Below are 24,079 nucleotides of genomic sequence, written 5' to 3' on the forward strand. Positions count from 1 at the left end.
CCTTAATAAGAACCCACAAGGTTGGGGCGCCTGGGTGGCGCAGTCGTTAAGCGTCTGCCTTTGTCTCAGGGTGTGATCCCAGCATTCTGGGATTGAGCCCCACATCAGGCTTCTCTGCTGGGAGCCTGCTTCTTCCTCTCCCACTCCCCCTGATTGTATTCTCTCTCTCACTGGCTGTCTCTGTCAAATAAATAAAATCTAAAAAAAAAAAAAAAATGTAAGGAGCTATAGCTTTAAAAAAAAAAAAAAGAAGAACCCACAAGCCTGCCGCTTGAAAAGCACCGGGCCTCCTGCTGTTTGTTTCACATGGATTAATGTGATTTTCACAAGGAGAATATTAGGTGTTTATTACGGTCCTATTTTGCAGATGAGAACACTGAGGGACAGAGAAGTTGAGTGATTTATTTCAGAACGAGCTCCAAAACTCACGTTCTTTCCCCTACAGAGTGTTACACATTCAGAATCGCTTAGAAGAAAACTGAACTTGGAGAAGGTCAAGCACATGAGCTCAAGCATCCCTTGACATTAACTCCTTGACTTTGACACAAGGACATGACCCGTTTGCTTTGGCCGGATGTGTTGGGTGTATAGCAGTTCCTGGGTCACCAAGGATGGAAGCACTTCATATGGAATGGGGGCCTGTTTGGCCCTTCTGGATGCCCAGGCACTGAGTTCTGCCCCCCAGGTTCCTGCACAGAACACAGCTTCCTGAGGACTATAAACTCTGAGCACATCTCGTGATGTCATCCTGAGGGTGGAGAGCGGTGTTCTCATTATGGAAGCAGGCCCATCAGCAGCGGGCGGTGACAGTACCTAATTGTTTTGGGGGCACCTATAAGGATTCACTTTGAGAACTTGTAGGAATAACCGATGCCTTAGATCAAGTTCTCTAGAAGCAAAGCCTGAGACTGGCTTCATTTGGAAGGCAGTTTACTGGGATGGGAACAAGGTCTTACCCGAGTGTAAGACAGGCTGCTAAGCCAGAAAACATTTTGTCTACGGTTAGTAATAAGCCAGTTAGAATAATCAAAATTGTCTTCAGGTTGGATAACTGAGCCAATACCTTTAGAAAGATGGCTACGTGAGTATCTGTATAGGTAATAAGCAAAAGGCAATGGGACTTCATCTGTGTTCTAAAATGGGATCTGGACTTTTTGGACTCATTCATTCATTCATCCATTCATTCACCCATAAGGAACTAGAGATGATGGAGGAGAGACTGGAACACTCAGGAACCCAGAGAAGTTTGGCCATCCGAATTTGTTGGGCTTGGGGTGCCTGGGTGGCACAGCGGTTAAGCGGCTGCCTTCGGCTCAGGGTGTGATCCCGGTGTTATGGGATCGAGCCCCACATCAGGCTCTTCTGCTATGAGCCTGGTTCTTCCTCTCCCACTCCCCCTGCTTGTGTTCCCTCTCTCGCTGGCTGTCTCTACCTCTGTCGAATAAATAAATAAAATCTTTTAAAAAGAAAAAAAAAAGAATTTGTTGGGCTAATAAGCCCATACAGGACTCCTTCTAGGTGACTCAAATTATCAAATCCTGCCCATCTCATAGGGTGACCCAGGGATGTCAGGAGAGCACAGAGTCCTTTCTTTTCCTACGAAGACNTCCCACTCCCCCTGCTTGTGTTCCCTCTCTCGCTGGCTGTCTCTACCTCTGTCGAATAAATAAATAAAATCTTTAAAAAAGAAAAAAAAAGAATTTGTTGGGCTAACAAGCCCATACAGGACTCCTTCTAGGTGACTCAAATTATCTAATCCTGCCCATTTCATAGGGTGACCCAGGGATGTCAGGAGAGCACAGAGTCCTTTCTTTTCCTACGAAGAGAGCCAGAGTCTTGATGTCATACAGAGCAATAATATGCTAGCTTTACTGTTCCAAGCGTCTGACACCTGGAGGAGATGACCCCTCCCCACCCCGGAAAAAGTCCCATATCTAATTGCAATACCCAATCTAATACACACACCAGGACCCCTGCTTAGCTTGCTTCATGTTTTCTTATTTTGTTTCAGCTCCTTCAGGACAGGAGCCCTGCCTGGCTGAGTATCTGAGCTCAAAAAATATTTGGCGAATGAATGAATGAATTCTGAGTATACACCTGGGATAGTTACTAGGTTCTCCATCCCAAACCCACACTTCCACCCTCTGCCTTTGGATGCCTGGCAGATGGCAAGCCCTGTGATCTCCATGGCAATAAAGATCTAGGACAGTTCCCTCACCTCCCAAATTCCCTCATGCTGCCCCTAGGTCTGGGCTTCCTCCACCCCCAGCTCTTGGCAATCACTGATCACTTTCCATCCTTATAATTTTGCCTTTTCCAGAATGTCACATGTAAACTCATACAGCATGTAGCTTTTTGAGTTGTGCTTGCTTCATTGAGCATAATGTATGTGAGATCATNAGCCCTGTGATCTCCATGGCAATAAAGATCTAGGACAGTTCCCTCACCTCCCAAATTCCCTCATGCTGCCCCTAGGTCTGGGCTTCCTCCACCCCCAGCTCTTGGCAATCACTGATCACTTTCCATCCTTATAATTTTGCCTTTTCCAGAATGTCACATGTAAACTCACACAGCATGTAGCTTTTTGAGTTGTGCTTGTTTCATTGAGCATAATGTATGTGAGATCATCCATGTTTGTGCAGAAGTCTGTCCCTTCTGGCTGCTTAAGTATCCTTTACAGAGATGTACAGCACTTCTTCCATTCACCAACTGAGGGACATTTGGTTGGTTTCTAGTTTGGGGCAAATATAAATAAAGCAGCTGTAAACATGCATGTGCAGGTTTTTATGCGGACATGTTTTGATTTGTCTTGGATAAGCACCTAGATGTGGGATCTCTGATCATGTGGTCATTTTATATCTCACTTTATAAGAGAAATGGCCAAACTGTTTCCCAAGGGACTAAATCATACCAAGAATGTACGAGAGTTCCAGTTGCTTCACATCCTCGTCAGCACTTGGCATTGCCGTTTTGGGTTTCGTTTTTATTTTTTTTTAATTTTAGTTTAAAATAGGCATAGAGTGATGTGGTACATTANACATCTCACTTTATAAGAGAAATGGCCAAACTGTTTCCCAAGGGACTAAATCATACCAAGAATGTACGAGAGTTCCAGTTGCTTCACATCCTCGTCAGCACTTGGTATTGCCGTTTTGGGTTTCGTTTTTATTTTTTTTAATTTTAGTTTAAAATAGGCATAGAGTGATGTGGTACATTGATAAAGCATCTGGGTGGGACTTGGGACCAATAAGTTCACCTCGGTAGGCTGCGTAACATCATGGTTAAGAGTCTGGACCCTGCAGGCAGGTTTGGTACCTACCTTTGTGAACATGGGCCTGTTTCTTCATCTGTAAAATGAGGAGAATAATAAGATATCTACCTTGAAATGTTGTTGGAAGAATAAATTGATACATGTAAAGCACTGGCACAGAGAAAGTATGACCTAAGTGTTAATTTTTTTTTTTTAAGATTTTGTATTTATTCATTTGAGAGAGACAGAGGGAGTGAGGAAGAGCATTAGTTGGGGGGAGAAGCAGACTCCCTGCTGAGCAGGCAGTCTGACCTGGGCCTGGATCCCAGGACCCCAGGATCATGACCTGAGCCAAAGGCAGACACTTAACCCACTGAGCCACCCAGGCTCCCCCTAAGTGTAATTATTATTACTAGTATTTTTCTCAGGACTAGACCACTCTGCTTAGCAGTGTGATGCCCACATTTGCACAAAAACAAACCTGAGAGGTCACAGGTGTGGGGCTGCCAAGTGCAAATCTGGAAGCCTCTCCACTGTCTCTTCTATCTTCGCAAAGGCCTGCACCACACCTCTCTTTGGAAGCTGCTCTGTGTGTAATGCAATGTCCAGCCTCACTTTGCAAAAGTCCAATTTTAAAGGCAGCATTTGAACTTCCGTGATTAAAGAAAGCATTTGAATTGTTATAGATTCCCATCTCTGTCCAAACAATATGCTTTCAATAGGAACCCAGCTTGTGATTTAGACTGTTTCGCTTTGATCTGCAGGGCGGTGTGCATCATCAACATTAAGACGGAATTACTCCGCAATCACACACACGGAGCTCATACTTGCAGTAATTGCACAAAGAAAACCTCATTACCCTGCGATGTGCACTTCAGAACAAACATACAGCCTTTCCTCCCTCTAGTGGCACATTTAAAAAGCAACCTCAAGCATCGCAGAGGCCGGTCTTACCTGTTAAAATGGAAGGAAACAGAGAGTTTACGCAGGACTTTGGAGTTCATAGTGTTTGTTTATTATTGATTGTGGTGAAAAGTTTGCATTTTATTTATGGAACATGATATTGCTGTCAAGATAGCAGGCTGGATCGGAGCCATAGGAGTTTTGTGATTTATCCCCACTTGGCACTTTATTTTTTATTAAAACCGGCAAACTAGAAGCCTACAGATATTGGGTGGTCAGGGATTCTGATTCCTGGCTACCTCTGGGAAGAATGAGAAGCCCTCCCCACTCCCTTGCCCCTTTGTTTCTGAGCATCAGCGCTCAATCATGATGCCTCGCGGCAGTGGGATGAATAGTGTCACCCCCAAATTCGGGTCTATCTGGAACCTCAGAATGTGACCTTATTGAGAGATTACGTCTTTTCAGAGTCAAGATGGGGTCATGCTGGATTGGGGGGGCCTTAAATGCAGTAACCGGTGTCCTTGCAGGGGGGAGGGGAGGCTACGCAGAGAAACAGGCTCATAGGGCAGAAGTCCATGGGAAGACCGAGGCAGAGACTGGAGGGAAGCATCTTGTTAAAAGATAAACTGAGGCATAGTACAAATTTGGAGAGTTTATTGGAGCAAAAATCAATTTGAATGTGGCAGCCTCAAACAGGAAATGTTGGGAGCAACCTGAGGACAGGAGCCAGTGGGGGAAAGACTTGTATAGTGAAGGCGTGGAAGGGAAGTAAAGATGCGATTTGATTGGCTGTAGCTCAAAGCTTCATTGCCTGTGATTGGTTTCCCTGAGGTTTCCATTTCTTCACCCTGGGGCATTTACAGGCTGAAGTTCTGGTTTGCTTTAAGCCACCCCTGCAGTAGGGCCTCTTCAGTGTAACTGCCTCCATGTTTAATTAATTTAACAGTCCACAAGCCAAGGAATGCCAACGGTTGCCGACAACCACCGGAAACTAAGAGAGAGGCACGGAACAGATTCTCCTCTCAGAGTCTCAGAAGGACCCAGCCCTGCTGACAGCTTTCTTTTCTGGATCTCCCAAACGGTGAAAAAATAAATTTCTGTTTTAAGCTGCCCAGTTTGCGGTCATTTATTATCATAGACATAGAAAAATCATATACTTTCTCTGATAGATGAGAACAAGAACTCTATCCATAATTACTATTGTGTGCTTATTATATAATCCAGGCAAATAGTGAGTATTTTATAATTAACTTAATTCTTGCTATAATATTGAGATAGTGACTATAAGAATATCCATTATACAGATGAGTAAAACTGAGTTTCAGAGAAGTTAAATAACCTGCCAAAGGCCACATAACTTGACATTATTTAGATGTGGCCGTCATGTTGCTCTCTCATACCTTACATATTTATATATCTTTTATCTATTTTACTTACGTGTTTGTTTTATTGAGGAATACATCACATATAGTAAACTATGACAGTCTTTGTGTACAGTGCAATGGATGTTTTTACATATGTACATTCCCGTGTAGCCACCGTACAGATCAGCACCCCAGAAGTCTCTGCCACAACTCTTCACAGATGATACAGGTTTCAAGACTTTTAAAATATTAAACTATTTAAGGGACAACTGGCTGGCTCAGTCAGTTACACATCTGACTCTTGGTTTCAGCTCAGGTCAGGATCTCATGGGTCTTATCAAGCCCTACATCGGGCTCCTGCATGGAGCCTTGCAGCGTGTGCTCTCTCAAATAAATAAATAAATCCTTAAAAAATATATTAAGCTACTTAAAAGGTCGTATAGGGTTTTTTTGTTTGTTTGTTTTACAAAACTTTCAAATATTACAAAGCTATAGAAATAAAAAATCTCTCATGTTATGCCTTACTCCTACACCAGGAGTTAATCACTGTTAATGGGTGGAGTGCATATCCTTCTAGACTTTTCTGTGCTCTACTTTCACTTATGTATGTGGCTACACACACCTAATTCATGCATAATCACGTTTTGTACTTGCACGTGTGTAGTTTTTCTAATATGGTATAATTTTATAAATTCATCCTGAAGCTTGCTGTCTTTCCACTTAATAAAGAACCCTACCATTTAAAATTTTCAGCTCATACAGATGGACCTGGAAAGAGGAACACTTTGACTGCCATCAGTCTTTGAAAGAAGTTTCTAAATGAAAATATCACTATGCAAGAAGGGAAGGTAGAGCAGACATTCCAGTTTTGTCCACTCTGTTCCACCTCCCACCCCTGCTTATAACCTTCTTGCTAGAGGTTGAAAGACAAAGCCTACATTTGCCGGACACCCTTGCCCCTTGGGGGAACCCAGTTATTTTCAGGAGACATCCAGAGTATTTGGAAGGCAACAATAAGATAAGTTTTCCTGCTTCTTTGTTCCCTCTTATGTGTCTGCAGTGGAGTGTGGTCCGGGAAGAGGGCAGTTTATTGGGAGTGGTGACAGCAGGGGTCCCAGGCTCTCAGAGAGTAGGGCAAGAGAAACCCATTTACCAGGAGGGGTCACAGCCGAGGTGACATGTTTGTGAGCTAACGGTTTGGTGGTGGCTTCCCGACCTCAGATCATTACAGAGCCCGTGTGGTCTGGGGCCCTGGGTAGGGTCTGCGGCTTCCTGACCATGGCCCCCGCAGCAGCTCCTTAGGGAGGTCTGTTCTGAAGGTCCTGGAAACTCAGCCTCGAGCCTTTCTGCCATCCTGCCAATGGCTTTGGGAGCACCTGCTTTCCCGTGGTAGATCCCTTTCTGTGTGAAATAGGGTGGCTTGGACAACTGCAGTGGAACTATTGCTGAATCAGAAAAAAGGAGAAGGACAAAGACCAGAAATTCTACTTGGGGACATCTCTGAATTATTCACATGCATTAATCATACATTAAAAGAAGTGAATCATTTCAATTCATTAATGGATAATGAAATCATTAATAACCAGCAGAGGTTGCCTTGAAACATTTATATTTGTCTTTAATATTGCGCTAGAATTGCTGATTGAATATAGATGTTTCATGCTCTGGAAATTCACGTTGCTGTTGGGAACTACGGAAGCTGCGCCTGGAACACGTGACATCCTCCTCCTGCCCCTTCTCACCCAACCTCTCCCTGGATGTAGGTGATCAAAGTCCCCTCAGACTACCTTCTAAGCTCGGTGAGACGGTAGGTAAATTACCAACAAATGTGGTATAGCGGTATCCCAGGCGCCTTCCCAGCCGGTTCTGTCTCTTCGTTCCTCTGTTTATTTTATTTTCCATACATCTCTTTAATTTGAAAAGGGAGTCAGTCTGCACCAAAGCTCCTGGCTGCTGGGAAGATGCCAGACTCACCACCTGGTCCTCCTTCCTCTCTGTTTCTTCCAGCCCTGTCCACAGCAGAAAAGGGGAAGAGAATTTGTTGGACCAAATCTGAAGATATTGTGAAGTGGGTTCTCCAGGATATGTCAACACATGTGTTACCTAGAATGGCTTGAAGTGCTTTTGAAAACCTCTTGAATCCATTTAAAGCTTTTGCAGCTTTTCAAAAGAGTGTTTTTCCCGTCTTAAGGCATGTGACCAAAAACAATTTTCTGAAAGAGGAGTCTTAGGAAGTTAATGGACTGTAACGACAACAGAGCTGCTCTGCGCCAGTTTGCTACATGTGCAGAATTTGTTTCACCGTGAATCTCATTTCCAGAGAGAGAGCGAGAACGAGAGAGGCAAGAGACCCTAAACCTTCTCTAGCCAGGGTGCCACACTTCAAGCTATACACTTTGTGAGCACTCTGCTTTCTGTACACTCTTTTAATCGGAGGGAGACGTATTTCTGGCACTGGAGAGAAGAACCCCATCTTCTTACTGCACGGCTCCCAGAGTCATGTCTGAAGTCTCTATGGATCTTCTTTCCCTCCTGACTGATGCCTGAGGCTCAGGCTTCTCCCTGTGTTTTGGCCCCACCCTCGCCATTCGGCCTGGGGGCCCCTGTCTGAGACTGGAGGTGGAGGTCTCCTCAGCCCTCCTCTTTGCTGTCCCTGAAGACAAGGAATGTAATCTTTTAGTGGTTTTACCACTGATCTCACAATAGAGAAACCAATAGCAGAAGACAAAATCACTGGAAAGGTTGTCTTTGGCACCTTGGTCTCTGGACTATGGCTTTTACCTCCGTCATTGACATGCTAATGAGAATAGAAGTATCCTGACCCCCCGGAGCTTGGTACTCCCCAACTGCACTCACTCTTTCTATGCGGCGCTTTAAATGTAGACTCTGCCAGGTTCCACTCTATAAAGACCCTCAGGTCTGTTAGAAAGAAAACCACAGGCCGAAAATTATGCCAAGTCACCAAACCAGGACTTAATACCTAACCTGACTGCAATTTTAACCTCCTCCAGAGATGTAATCTTAACCGGTCAATCAGGAATTTTCTGGTCAGCACCAATAAGGTAAAAATCTGTCACATGGGCCCTCTCCATCGCACAAAGGAAGATAAGGTGATCCATCTTCTCCCTAAGAGAAGGTGACCTTGCCCTTTCTTTTCTTTTGCTAAGAACTTTCTTGCCCCTCCCACCTTCCATTTTATACAACTCCTTGGAACATCTGCTTGCTAAGTAAGACGCTGCCTGATTTTAAATCATTGAATAATGCCAGTTAGGTCTTTAAACTCACTCAGTTGGGGGCACCTGCTGGCTCAGTCGGTTAAGTGGGTTAAGTGTCTGCCTTCAGCTCAGGTCATGATCCTGGAGTCCTGGGGTCAGTCCTGGGATTGAGCCCCACGTCCCGCTCTCCACTGGGCGGGAAGCCTGCTTCTCCCTCTCCCTCTGCCTGCCCCTCCACTTGCTTGTGCTCTCTCTGTCAAATAAATAAATAAAATCTTTTAAAAAATAAACAAAATAAGGGCGCCTGGGTGGCACAGTGGTTAAGCGTCTGCCTTCGGCTCAGGGCATGATCCCGGCATTATGGGATCGAGCCCCACATCAGGCTCTTCCGCTATGAGCCTGCTTCTTCCTCTCCCACTCCCCCTGCTTGTGTTCCCCCTCTCGCTGGCTGTCTCTCTCTCAAATAAATAAATAAAATCTTAAAAAATAAATAAACAAAATAAACTCACTCAGTTGAGTTTTATTTTTAATAGGTCTTAGCACCTTTAATTATGACAGGTACCAAATACTCCAAGTCGCTGCCTGTGTTTTGTACCAGAAATCCATTCCCTTTTGTTTAGTTCCTATTGACCAAAGTATTTAAAAATAAGGCCTATAATTTAGTGCAGGGATTGGCAAACTATGACTCCCAAGCCAAATTTGGTCACAACCTACTTTTGTACAATCCTCAAACTAACGCGTGTGTGCACGTGTAATACCTAAATTATATATATGCCAGATATATACTATACACACCTAAGAGATACCACCTCGTGTGCCACCTCCAGTAATTTGGTTGTGGATATTTGAAACGCTGTGTTAAGTTGTATTTAGGCTTGGCCTGAAGGAGGTCGGTGATGGATTAGTGATGTCTGGGACCAGTTTTGTCCCTGGAAAGGGCCTTCTATGGCTGACTCAGTCTGTTAGACTCTACCATGTGCAAGACAAGACCTCCCCCCTCCCTTCGCTCTGATGCTCCACCTCCCCGCCATGCCTGCAAGCCACCTTCTAATGACTGTCCTGACCCTCCACCCACCTTCATCCTGGGAAAGAGTTGTCTAGGATGGAGAACTTCAGTACTCTGAGTACTGAAGGGGCATCTCTTCTCTTGCACATTAGTAAGCTGGCATCACCGGGACATACATACCAGTCTTTGATGGGTTGAGTTTGTCAGCAGACGTGGAAAATGAACAAGTAGAATCCTGGATGTCTCCACGTGATGACCAGACCATAAGCCCACGTTGTCCACACCAAGGGCAGAAACCTTGGGAGGGGGCATCCTGCCCAAGCAACCAGCCTGCAGACCCACCAGCCTCACTTGCCCCCCCCCACCCCCCATGGCTTGGTCATCACTGGGTCTCAGGGCAGGGCTCTGTGAGCTGACACAGGTCAAAACCAAGTTAGCTGCTGGTGGGAGGTTTTCTGATCCCCTCCTGCCGCCCCAGCCTTAGAGTGTCAATTCCCCAGCCTCGCCCATGTGCTGTGCAGACTGGAAGACCAGTGAATTCACTGGGCTGCAGGGGGCTCCGCAGAGCTCTAGCCTCCTGGAGGACATCGTGTTGGCCCCCCATTTCTCTTAGTAATAATTGAATGTCAGGATAATAGATGAGGGGCAGGGGGGATGAACCAGTCTCACTTTCGGCAAGTGGGGAAAAGCTTTGTGGAGGAAGGAAGGATGAAGTTTTTAAGATTTCAAGAGTTTTCAAGTTTTAAGTTAGTTTGGCGTCCACTCTTCTCAACAGTTTGGAGAGCATTTGGCAAGTAAAGAAAATGAGAGCACAGCCTAATTTCTCAACTCTGGTTGCTAAAAATTCTCTTTATAAGAATCGATGTAGACCCCTTCAAGGATAGACCTCCATGACTGACTGTGGGGGAACAAGTAAGAATTCTGAGACAGAGGTCGAAACACCTGCTTAGACATTTATTGGCCATTACGATTCTAAGTAAATCACCTTGACTTGTCCACAAGTACTAAAATATTTGTCCTACCCACGTGACTTTATGGGACTTCAGTTAATTTGATTTTCCTATCATCCATCTCCTTCCAGATAAAGGTTTTTTGTTGTTGTTGGTGGTGGTGGTTTTGTTTGTTTGTTTGTTTGTTTGTTTGTTTGTTTTAAGGGAAATCACCCCTCCTCAACTCTCAGCCCCACAGGTTTAGGTGAAAATAAGCCCTCCTTGCCCCTGGCCTTAGCCACCTTAGTGGTCAGATGACCCAGTACTGGCCAATCAGTGTGTTCTATGGATCTTCCAAGAGATTATAGTACAGGAAGAATTTTTCTTCCACCCCCTTAGGGTCCCTGGCTGGGTCTGGAAGGGAAACTGTTAAAGATTAACAAGAGAAAAGCATACACGTTTTATTCAATCTTTATGTGTACTTGAGGGCTGAGAGTGAAGACCCAAAGAAGTGACCAGAACAGGAAGTTTTATACCTCATAGCTGAGGAAACAATAAATCTGGGAAGAATGAACAAGACAGAGGGCTCTGGGCTGGGGCAGTAAGTGGTAAAGAAGTAACTAAGGAGATAAGGGTGAATTTAACAAGTTTGTTTGCAGATTTTCCTCTGGCGCCACGTCTGGGCTGGTAAGAGTCTGTCTCCGGTACAAGCAGAATTTATTTCCTGCCTTTAGGCAAAAAGGGGAAGGTTTTTCTGTGTTTACTGCTTCTTAATTGCCTCTAACTGAACATAATTTTTATGTCAAAGAGGCATATCTTGAGGTGATGTATTTTGGTTTCCTGCAAAGTTAGTCCATCAATGGGAACAGGACCTGAGGTGAACCTAATCACATAATTCCGGGGCTCTCCTTGGACCGCTTGGAAATGAGGAGCCCTGTGTCCTATGGTATTTCTAGTTTTAAAAAGGATGTAAGCCTGAAGATGCTGTGGTCAACCTGCGAATTATGTCAATATAGAGGAAAGCAGAAATGTGCCATGAAGAAAAGGAGGGATGAGCCATGATGATGTTATTTGAGCTCCTATGGGAAAATTAATATAGGGAAACCTCACTACAATAGAGCAGGTAAGCCAGAAGGGGGAGCTCTTGCTCCCTGCCATTTAACATCAACTACAGACCTGGACTGGAAGAGATGTACCTTGCATTCTCCCCTGGAAGAAGTCTATACCTTACTCCCCCAGCAGGAGGAGGAAAGACTTTTCTCCTTGTCTGGCAATGCCNCTCACCACCACCCAACCAATTCCCTCCTTTCCTCTATAGAACAGTGTTCCTCTCCTTTGTTCTCCGGGCTTGCCTATAGTTTTGCCATAGCTTACTGGTCGCAAATTGCAATTCTCTGCTATTTTGGAATAAATCCATTTTGCTGGTTATTTTACCAGTTATTTTACTGGCTGTTTTTTTTTTTTTTTTAAGGCTAACACCTGCCATCAGACTTTTCTGTCCTGGGAGTCAAGTTCCTTTTTGTTCAATCCCTTTGGAGATGGAGGACTTTTATCTATAAACAAGAAAGCCTACTGAAGTCAAGAGGTTATGTCAGCTTTGACTTCTGATTTTGCCCACATGGTATCTATTGCTCACCCTCCCTGCCACCCCCATCAAGAGTCCCAGCCACTATCACACTCCCCCATGGTCTGCTCTTCAAGAGTAGCTAGTGATCTTTGTTTTTGTTAGTTTTTGTTTCCTTTTTTAAGTTCTCATTTTGAAATAATACATGATGTACAAGAAGTTGGCAAATTTGTGCAAAAGAATTTCTGCACATCCTTCTCCCAACTTCTCCAAACATGAACATCTCCATACATCACAGATGAAGTACTACTACCAGGAAATTAACACCGATACAATATTACTAACTAACCTGCAGACCTTATTCGAATGTCACCATCTGTTGCACTGATGTCCTGTTCCTGGACCAAGTTCAAATGCAGGATCACATGTTGCATTCAGCTGTCTGAAATGGCTGAAGGCAGTATTTGGCCCTGGAGCCATAGGACCCTAGTTGTAGCAGGAAGCTTTGAAAACATGTCAGTTAATGTCATGCCTCTGATTCAAACCTCCTCCTCTTTGTGCCCGCCTGCTCTTTGGCATTCGACCTCACTAAGAGAAAAAGCTTGAGACCTGTATTATTCAAGCTTTTCTAGAGAAGCAAAATCACAGGGCCAGTAGGGGGAGGGGGGGGTGTTTATTTTAAGGAATTGGCTCATGTGATTACGGAGGCTGGCAACTTCAAAATCTACAGGGTGGACCGTCATGCTAGAGACCCAGGGAAGAACTGTTAACAGCAGTTCAACTCCAAAGGCCATTTGCTGGCAGAACTCCCCGAGCTCAGGGAAGTCAGTCTTTTGCTCTGTTTAGGCCTTCAACTAACTGAATGAGCATCACCTGTATTGTGAGGACCAATCCGCTTCACTCAAAATCCAGCAATTTAAATGCAAATCTTACCCCAAAACACCCTCATAGAAACATCCAGAATAACGTTTGACCAAATATCTGGGCACTGTGGCCCAGACAAGCTGGCGCACAAAGTTAAGCATCATAAGCCCTTACCAAAGCCACAAGGCCCCCTGTGATCAGGCCTCACTCTCCAGCCTTGCTTGCCACTGCTGTCCTGCTTGATAGTTGCACTTAGTCTAGACCGGTGGTCATCGAATTTTCCCCTGCAGCAGAGTCACCTGGAGGGTTTTGAATACAGATTTCTGGGCCCCAGAGTTTCTGATTTGGTAGGTCTGAGGTGGAGCCCCAAAATTTGAAAGTCTAAAGACATTTCAATGTCATAAGTGGTGAGGACCCCTGTTCTAGACATCCTGATCTTTTCGATATTTCTCAACTAATAAAGCATTCTTGCCACTCAGGGCCTTCATACTGAATGTTTCTTCTGCTAAGAAGTCTCTTTCCCTGGGTACTTGCATCCAATTTGGTATAGATAAATACTTAATAACCGACTCTGAAAAAAAAAAGTCCTGATTCATAGCATTTACTGATCTGTGGTGGACAAATCCATCGTGGCTGATTTTAAGCTCCCAGCGTGATGTCACTGAACATGGAGTTGAGAAGACATGTGCCCCATCAATTCTTGGGAGCCAAGATGAGCTGGCTCAGGGCACCAGGGTCTGGGTGACTTCTTCATGTCTCTACTCAATGTCACCTCCTCTGAGAGGGCTTCCCTGATCACCAGGTGAAATGACACAACCATGTCCCAATCATTCTTCTTGTTTTATTTCGGTTCACTGCATTTATTTCCACCTATGATGGATTTCTATTTTTAAGTTTTTATTGTCCCCTACTAAGTCATAATCTTCAAGAAGGCAGAATTTTGTTTCATTCCATGCTGCAACCTCAGTGCATGGAAGGATGCCTTGAACAGAATAAGTGATCCATAGCTATTTGTTGAATGTACGACGAATGAATGAATGAATGAATTTATGCATATGTTTGCTCATTGTCTGCCTCCCCCCCACCTTACTAGAAGGTAATTCCAGGAAGGCCAGGACTTCCCTAGTTTTATTCACCATGTGTCCTCATCCATACGCGGCAAACACAAAATAAATAATCCACCAAGTTGTGGTGAGCATAACGTGAGAAGGTGTGCTTACAAGTGGTAGGGAACCGGGAAATTTTGATACAAATGTAAAAGGAGCTTTACACCTACCTGGTCTCTAAACACGTGTGAGGAAAAGCTCTGGCCCCATTAGGAGACAGCAGAGACAGATAAGATCTTGAAATCACGCCCCCACTTAGAATCCCATTAACCATGGGAAGCAATGAACACTTTAAGTTGAATCTTTGTCCTGGGAGAACCCAAGGAAGCACAGGGCTTAGGGGTTATGATTAACTGTTTTGGTGGCTGAACCTGAGCTTACAGTTGGGGAAGCTAAAACGTTCACCCAAGTTTTGAGAGCACAAAATTGACAAGGATAAATTCCTCCAAAGAAGTTCATGGAGGGACTGTCTCTAGGGCAACTCAATCCATGAGGACAGAAGTTCACAAAGTGTTCCCAGGATCCAGAGCAGATACCCAGTTCCCTCTACCCCTGTATGACTTGCCTTGTCAGACCGTGTCCCTGATAAGGCAGAGCTGCGCAGGGAACCTGGTGGAAGTCAGCCCAAGAATTATGGGCAGCTCATCTGCATATCTTTTAGTGACCTTCTGGAATGACAGCCAAGCCACCAATGCTTCCCTGTTTGCAAATGATAGAGATCTCATTTCTGGGGACAGCGGGATTGATGTGGCAGCCGCAGTGTCATTAGACCTGGAAGATGCTCTGTTCTCATTACTGTCTCCTGGCAACATAGTACCAGACGCCGCCATGAATATTAACGATCCTCTTTCACGTAACCTTTCGCGCCTTCCTCCAGCATCTCCGGGCTGCAGCCAGGGATCGCTGCTATCTGCTTCTGCAGTCTTCAGCTCGGCAAATCTTTTCTTCTTCCTTCCTGTTTGAGAGAAGAATTAGTAATGAGATTTTTATCTAAGGAGAGGGTTTCTAGCTCTCTATGGCGACATTCACTTGCCAAGCCATATCCCATTTTCTAAGAAAGATAATGGCACTCCCGTTCTGCGGGAGCTTGTCTGTGATCACTTTCACTGACGTTATCTGCTGGGTGGAATACGTAATCTGTCTAATATCTTTGCTTCTCTGGGCGTGGAGTTTTGAAATAAACATGGAAAAAAAAGTCAACGTGGAATGGGGGAGAGGGGGAAATCAGTACTAAAATCTCAATGAGTTTCATAGCTCTTATCAGCTCCCGCAACTTCAGATCTGTCGGAAAGTGTGGATTAGCCGTGGTCACTGCAGGCTCGCCCGTCTGACGTCCTTTGGTTTTTTGTGCTAAAAGGCAAGCCCTTGAAAAGGTGAGGCGTCTGGATTGCTCCAATGGGACGGTCTCGTGCCTTTAGCTCTTTGTTTCTTTAAATCTGTAAGCCTTTGGCCAGAGGTTGTTCTTCAGGCTGATTTAAGTACTGCAGAGAGTAGCATCTTCTCGTTTCCCTCCCTTTATTCTTCCTTCCCCTAGTATTGAGTGTGAGGTGTAATTAGTGGTTTAGAGGGATCGAGGCCAGTCAATAGCTCCGGGCTCTGTTATTTATTAGTTGCAGAACCCTTGGCATATTGTTCCATCAGCTCAGCCTTTGTGTCATGTTTCTAAAGTGTCGCTAAAGGCACCAACCGCTCCGGGTTGTCAGTCAGTTAAATGACATAAGATATGTGAAATGCTTGGCCCAGTGTCTGGCGATAGTAAAGATTCAGTAAGTGGTAGCCCGGTCCAGTCCATTGTTTAAAAAATGGCCCCTGAGGAAACATGGCGCCCGGTATCAACACCACTCAAAATGAGTCTGGAGTTGGCCATGTGACTTGCTTTCACCAATGGGGTATCAGCTAATGTGAGGAAAGTAGCGACTTGATAAGCCCGCATGCATTGGTGCTTCCCTCTGGGAATGCTGCCACGACCATATGAGGAAGCCGGGTCAGCCCCTTGGAGAATGAGGGACCCCATGGAGAGAAAAGCCCAGCCAGCCCTGAAGCTCAATGAGGCTGCATGAATGTCCCCGTACTCAGCACAGAAAAACCACAAAGATAGCTATGGGATTTTGAGATAATATTTTTTTACTTAAGTCGCTAATTTTGGAATCATTTGTTATGCAGCTAATTGATACACTTCGTGGCTGTTTTTCCCCCCCATAACTGTTGTTTTACTTAAACCACACAATAATCTCATGAGGTGGGTGTTACTATCTTCCACTCTACTGATGATGAAGTGAAGGTTCTAGGCCATCAGGTAGATGCCACCTTCATTGTCCAGATCCTTAAGCTAGCTGCTGAGGTATAAGCATATTTAAGCCCTGCTCCCAGGTGAGACAAAGTCTTCTCACCTAGATGGAATCTTGTGTTAGATCTTTTGGTATTTGTTAGCTTTCCTAACATAAAGTCAAGAAAGCATGACTGAGCTGAGGAAATGAGTTCATAATCCAAACCAGCTCTCTTGTCCGGCCCTAACAAAGGAAGCTGGAAACAGTGGCCCATCTGACATCGCTGGTCCCTGTTGATGGCTTTGCAGGTGCACTGGCATCACCTCCTAGCTTGACAGAAGAATGGAAGCTTCTGGAAGCTGCTGTTCCTGAAAGCTTAGATGCAAAGCAACAGCTTAGATACAAGGCATTTTTCTGAGTCCCTCTCGACCCTCATTCTGACTTTGTCTCTCAGTGGAATAAGTTACTACACGTCCAAAATGGCTCCTGAATTTCATTAGAAACAAATCCTTTAGGATAAACTTTGTAGTCTTTAACAGTCCCCCAGAAAATTCAAATACCCTCCAAAGGACAACCTGTCAATCCAGTGAATTCCTCACTGCGAAACAGCACACATAACAGACTTATAATTGTGGGGAGCCAGTGCTAATGCATTAATCTAGACCAGTGCCGTCCTACAGAAATATAAAGTGAGCCGCAGACATAATTGTCAATTTTCTAGCAGCTAAAAAGAAACAGCTAGGATGAATTTGAAAATTTTTTTATCTAACCCAACTCAAATTCTTTTTATTTCAATGTGTATCAATATGAAAATTTTACGAATATTTTACATTATTTTTTCTTACCAAGCCTTTAAAATCTTGTAGGTGTTTTAGACCTCTATGACACATCAGTTCTGTCTTACTACCTTTCCAGTGTTCAGTAGCCACACAAGGCTAGCGGCCACTGTGTGGACAGCACAGGACTGGAGATCCAGCTTACTGATCATCAAGTGAGGGCAGTAAGCCGACCTCATGGCGTGCTGGGCACATTAGCTATGGTCTTATGTGAAAGTTCCGAGTCATCCTACAGAACCACACAGCATCTCGCAGAAGTCTCTGTGTAGTTTTAAGCATGAATGACTTCAGAAGTATCAATGCTACAATCTACAAAAAAAAAAAAAATCCTTTGGCAGTTTGATTGTTTAAGTTTACTTTCACATATTTTACACGATACATCTTAAATTGAACTTTTTATGTGCAGTGGTTGCTGGGTAATGCCTCTCAGGCCAGTGGATCTGTCGTGGGGTTCTTCTTGTTCGGCAATGTCATCATCTCGTGTAGCTCCATGAGGCTGTTTCTGTGGGGGTCACGTCAAAACTATCCTGTCTGTGATGAAGCCTCCCCTATTGGACAATCACTGAACAGCAACTGATACAATTTACAATGTTTAAAATGGACTGTAGCGATGTATAACGTAGGACAACGGTTATGTTCAGTCTAATAAGAGCATATTGCCATTTGAGCATTTTACTAATTAACTTTCTTTCTTTTTCTTTTTTCTTTTCTTTTTTTTTTTAGAAAAGGGGCCGGGAGGGGCAGAGAGAGAATCTTAAGCAGGCTCCATGCTCAGCACAGAGCCTGCTGTGGAGCTTGATCTCACAACCCCGGGATCATGACCTGAGTGGAAATCAAGAGTTGGATGTTTAACTGACTGAGCCAGCCAGGCGCCCCTCTTTTTTTTCTTAAGTAGGCTCCACACCCAACGTAGGGCTTGAACTCACAACCCTGAGATCAAGAGTCACCTGCTCTACAGACTGAGCCAAACAGGTGCCCCAGTAATTTACTTTTCAAATGCCATTTGTCCTAAGTTTATACCATTCGTACTTCCAAAGCAATTAAAGCTTAAATTGGCACTAGCCTTCTGGACACCCTGGATTTACGTCACTCGCCCTCAAGGTGGTAAGCATTGCTCTCCCTCAATCAATCCTAGACTGTCTTCACAGAATTTTCCCCCAAAGGGCTGTGCCGCAGACAGTGTTATGCCAGCTCGGGGTCAAGAAATCTGCAGTGATGGACGGTTCTTACATGGCCTAGAAAATTCCTCACCCCATTTTGTTTGTGAGAATTAAGACATTTACCTCCTTTTTTTTTTTTTTTTTTTTTTTTCCTGCACCGTGGAACAACTAGACTACTTTGTATTTTTCTGGAGGCTTTTCCTAGGAAGGGCCCTGCAACAGTGCAGAGATCCTCGGTATTGTCAATAAACTACCACGTCTTGATAAAGCAGCGCAGTAGAACTTGCCAGGAACGCCGAAATAACTTGGTCTCCAAATCAGCAGAAGCCACACCTTTGAGGGCTATGGCTAAGATTTTTAATAGTCCATTTGGCCGCCTTTGTGTTTATTAATTTTTTTCAAGGATTTTATTTATTCGAGAGAGAGAGAGATCACAAGAAGGGGAGCAGCAGAGGGAGAGGGAGAAGCAGACTCCCCATTGAGCGGGGAGCCTGATGTGGGGCTCAATCCCAGAATCCTGGGATCATGACCTGACCTAAAGGCAGACGCTTAACCGACTGAGCCACCCAGGTGTCCCTGCCTGTGTGTTTATTAAGGAAAAGTGCCCCTTCTTCTAGGAGGGAAATAGCCCTGCCCCCAGGGTACATGGCTTGGTGAGTTGGAATGTGGTTGGATTTTTGTCCCAACTCAATAACTCGATTGAGCTTCTTGGTAGACAACCTGTACAACTGTATATGGTAGCCCCAGCTACTCTCCATTCACATTGCCTCTAAAAGCAGGAAGGATACTAATGGGGCAGCAGTCAAGCTGGCTCATGGATCAGTTTGGATAGGCTATGGTTCATTACCATGCCTTTAAAAATTAATCAAATATAATACTCGCTTTTTAAGAACAGGAAAATAGGAAAAAAAGAACCCCAAGGCTGAATGTCCTTAACGTTATTTAGAAACAATGAAACTCAACTTCTAACCTCTGACATGCCACTAAAAGACCTTTCATTTCGTTAATATTTTATGCCTTCTCCCTAGAGCAGTTGAATATATCATATGTCACAAGACCAAATTACATTTATTCCCAATAATTTAAAACTAGAATTTGAGCCAAGAGAACCCAGAAAAAAAAAAAAGAATGATTTCTTACCACTGTCTAAATGAATTGCACTGTTCCCAAGTGAGGCCATGGCCCTTCAGACCAGAAGAATACACACATTTATGCAACAAGTAAAGAAATAGCACTGAAATTATGTCTAGTTCATTTTCTCTGGCTTTGATTAGAGATTAAACAATTCCCAAAGAGTGGTAAAAACAAGAGAAAATATACACTCCCTGTGTGTTAGAGCAGATGGCTTATGGAAACTCAATGAACTGATGATAAAAATACGTACCCATAGTATTGACACTTATTGGTGTAAAGAGAATTTTGAAAATCTAATTGGGCTTGATGATGGAGAGACAATGACTTGGCTTTATTATTCTAAATGCAAATGGAAAAAGAACTTGTTCCCTCGTTTCTGAAAGAATTTTAGAACTACCCAGACACTTTCTACAATGGCACTGTTACTTTTGGTGAAAATGACAGGTCAGGAAATTTTCATTTTCTTATGCCATTTCTGGAACAGTAAACACTGCCTTTCTTCTTTCTCCGTCAAGTACACACACACACACACACACACCCTTTGGTCTGCTGTAATTTAACGCAACACTTAGTTCCTTTCAACCTAATTCTCTCCTTCGCATCCTGTGGTCATAATCTGAACTCGTCCAGAGAACTGAGGAAAGACAGAGCTACTTTGTATCGAACTTCGCCGTCAGGAATTCAGGAAAGCTCCAATTTTACCTGTACCGTTGGTGCCCTGCCCGTGTCCTGTTGCACTCAACATTCCAATACCAGTTGAGAGCATTTTCTGTAAGATTGCTACTCTCTGCCTGATGTGTTTTCTTCGCAGCCTGTTTCCGGACCAAGTCACAAGAACCAACCAGTTAATACCATCTGTTGTATCCTTTAGTCAGTGATGAATGAGTTGGAGAATAAATACCCCAGCTCCCTCAACCCTTGAATGGGACAACGTTGAGGCATGCTCTAGACTGTCTTCTCTCCTAGAGGCCTCCAGAGAAGGGCTAGACCCAATGTAGGATACCCAGTTAAATTTGACTGTCAGATAAATAATGAAAAAAATGTTTTAGTTAAATATATTCTAAATATTGTGTGGGACACTGTTCTACTAAAACAATTGTAATTTGTTAGATCTTCTCATTTAATGGAGCATCCTGCATTTTTATTTGCTAAATTTGGCAAACTTACCCTAGAGGATTTGAATCCCTGTTGCCCACATGACCTGCTGATATTGCAGACTGTTTTGGCTCCCTTCCCCGTACCAGTTCACCTGTTTCCTACCAATGCTTCCTGGGATTACCTCCTACCTTATGTCAAGTTCTGAAGTAGAGCCTGAGATGGGGAGTCTTACCCGAGGGATTTATTGAGGGTGTGCTTTTGAGAGAGAACCCTTATCGCTCATGAGGGTAGCAGGATAAGCAAGGAATGAGCTGAGCAAGGATGTGGTTTTAGGAGAAGTCTAGCTTCAGCCTGATCTCATGTGGGGTCTCTGGAGGATGACTGCCATCATAGGGCTGTCATACCTTGAGTTCAAAGGGACTAATCATTGACCACTCCTCTCCACCCCTAGTATTTAGTCGTTGACTGTGGTCTATCCAGATGAGTGCAAGGTGTGGGCAAGATGCCAGCAACATCTATAACATTTCCCAAACAACTTTCCCTCATGTCTCTGTTTCACGGGTTATTTCTGGGCAACCTGAATCGAAAATACTTACAGTAAAATCCTTGATGGCTCCTAATTCCTCAAGGAATTTCCCTAGGGACTAAATTCTATGACTCCTTTGGAAGCTGAAACTGCCACTTATTTGCAATACTTCACACATAATAAATGGTCAATAAGTATTTGTTGAGCTGCATTGCACATAGAAGCATACCTAATATATCAATAATATAAATATTACTAAAAACACACTTTTGTTTAGTATCTACTACTATAAGCCAAACTAGGTACTCTATTAGATTATTAATTTTTTAAATTCAATAAACAAAAAAAGCACTGCTATTGTGTCTCAAAAGTACCCTGGTACTAGTCCCAACCTTGTTAGATCCTTAATGAATTAATAAAATGCAGGACCTGAGAGTGCCATCTACTGTCATTAAAGCACAGATAGCAGCTAAGAGTTGGAAGTTGAAGGATGGTGTGAAAGATCTGCTTTTTCCCCAAATATTTCCCCTGGTTGCTCTTTCCTTTTGGTGTAGGCAGCTCACTAAGTTAAGAAAATGCATAGCATTGCTGGAACCCTGGGTGAGGCCCAGAAGGCCCACTCGTCAAAATTGCCATTGCCTAGATTCCTAGATGCTGCTTCTCCCAAAGAAGCCGCCTAGCCCACTGACACTGCCTCTTAGGCACCACATCTTCAGGGGATGGGCACCAAGAGACGGGGGACAATGGATGGGACACGGAGCACCAAGTACTGATCCACTGATTTTGGACAGGAGCAATGTGACCTAGCTTTTGTAAAGGCACTTGCAGAGGGCTTGGGCCACAGGACACATTAGATTTAATGGTGCTCAGTGAACAGTGAATAAAGTGAGACACGAAAGAGAATCATCAGAACCCAAACATGGCAGCCATAGCAGGAACAGGTATACTGTGCCCTTGAGTCTTTAAGTGGCCTTGTGTGGAGACAAACTTGATCCTGGAGGCAATTAGCCTGCCATTTTAGGGCCTGGAGGAAGAGAGGCAGGTTTTCAGGAAAGATTTCTTTTTCCAAGGAAAAGTTCCAGAATATTTAGTGTTGTGCAAGATTAAGGTATATGTGTGTTCAGCCAAACCCTGGGCAGTCAAAGGCAGTAGGCAAGCTTGGAATTCTGAGTTGTGGGAGGTGGGAGATGGCAGCGGGTGAGGACTGGACAAAAAAGTAGGAGCGGAGATAAAGGAGCATTAAGAGAAAGCTAATGGTCAACTACTTTGGGAAACTCCTTGGTAGTGTCTGTAAACATTAAGCGTTTGCATACCCTATTATCCAGCAATTCTACTTCTTCGTATATGCCCAACAGAAATGCGTCCGTGTGTTCAGGAATGACCCTTGCAACATTATTTGTGATAGCCCCAACCTGAAACAATCCAGTTCATCAACAGTAAAACAGATAACTGTGGAATATTTACATGACAGAATACTACACATCAACGGAATTTTACATTTACAGGCAACAACAGGGATGTATCTCAAAAAACATAGTATCACGTGAAGAATTCAGCACCAAAAAGCACATATTTCATGATTCCACTCATATAAAGTACAAAAGCAGGCAAAAGGGCTGACCTGGGCCACAAGCAAAAATGTGGATTCGTAAGACAGCTCCACAGATACCCGCAGCAGAAGGTTCCAAGTCTCTACACAGCCAACTAACATGACTCAGTGACACGCTTATGAGTCTATTTCTTTCCATCTCTTGATTTTCTTCAGATTGTCCATTCCCTTGTCTTGTCTACTGGAACGTGGCCCAGGAAGGCTCCTTTGGCCTTAATATTACTTTCTAATTTAAGATTTCTCTAGGGTGCTGAATTAAATTCCCAAGAATTCCCAAACTGAATTTTTCATAGGTCGACAAGAAGCCCACGGACTGACAGCCTTTGACCGGGGTGCTTTCCCTGAAATCACCAGCTGGGGTGTTGGTGAGTCAGGGTCGCATGATAGCAATCACTTAGCTACGTCAGCCTCATGGGGCTATCAGCAATTTTTTCTAGAAAAGGGTAGCGTGCCTCGTACTCAGATCCACTACCTCTCCGTCTTCCCTTCTTCCTTTAGTCTCTAAAGTCAAACTCTCAAAGCTGTCACTTAGCATAAACTTATTTTTCAAACTCTCAAAGCAATCACTTAAGATAAACATATTTTTTGTCTGCCTGGTCTGAGTCTTGCCTTACTTCTGACCTACACATAGTTAGCTGTCAAATTTCCATGTGAGTGATAGAATGAGCTCTTAAAATTCTCAGAATATCCTGCCCCTCCATCTGGGGCACAGTTCCACCTCCCTTTCACCCGGACCATTCATCAGCCGTAGCAACAATGGTGGGTTCATGGCTCAGCTCCTTTAATTTCCCCTGCTGCCTACCTTCTGGCGGCAGTGCTAGCGAGCAGTGAAATGGTCAAAAAGTGGCAGAGAGGAGGCAGAAGCCATGGTGCTGAATAATGACCTTCTGAATGGTGAGACCTGACCGAGCCGGGGGTTCCTGAGCAGACTGCAGGGGAGGGCGGGCGCCTCTTGACGGGAAGTGTGGATGCCAATCCATGGGGAAACACCACGGGACACACTGGTCTTGGCAGGACTGTAAAAGCTCCAGTTTCTCTTGAATAAACTCTTCTTGACACCATCTCCAGTGGATTTCCACAAATCTGTTTTTTCAGAGTGTTTGGAATTCATTCTTTTTTGGTTCTCCTGCTGCTCGAAGCGAGTCGGAACCCAAGGGATCCAGCTTCTCAATGTAAAATAAACACAATTCTTTCTGGACCAACTGAGCCAGAAGAAATTGGGACCAAAAAATGAATAAGATACAAGGT

The sequence above is a fragment of the Ailuropoda melanoleuca genome, chromosome 13 (genome assembly GCF_002007445.2).
Source record: "Ailuropoda melanoleuca isolate Jingjing chromosome 13, ASM200744v2, whole genome shotgun sequence".
Taxonomy (NCBI): Eukaryota; Metazoa; Chordata; class Mammalia; order Carnivora; family Ursidae; genus Ailuropoda; species Ailuropoda melanoleuca.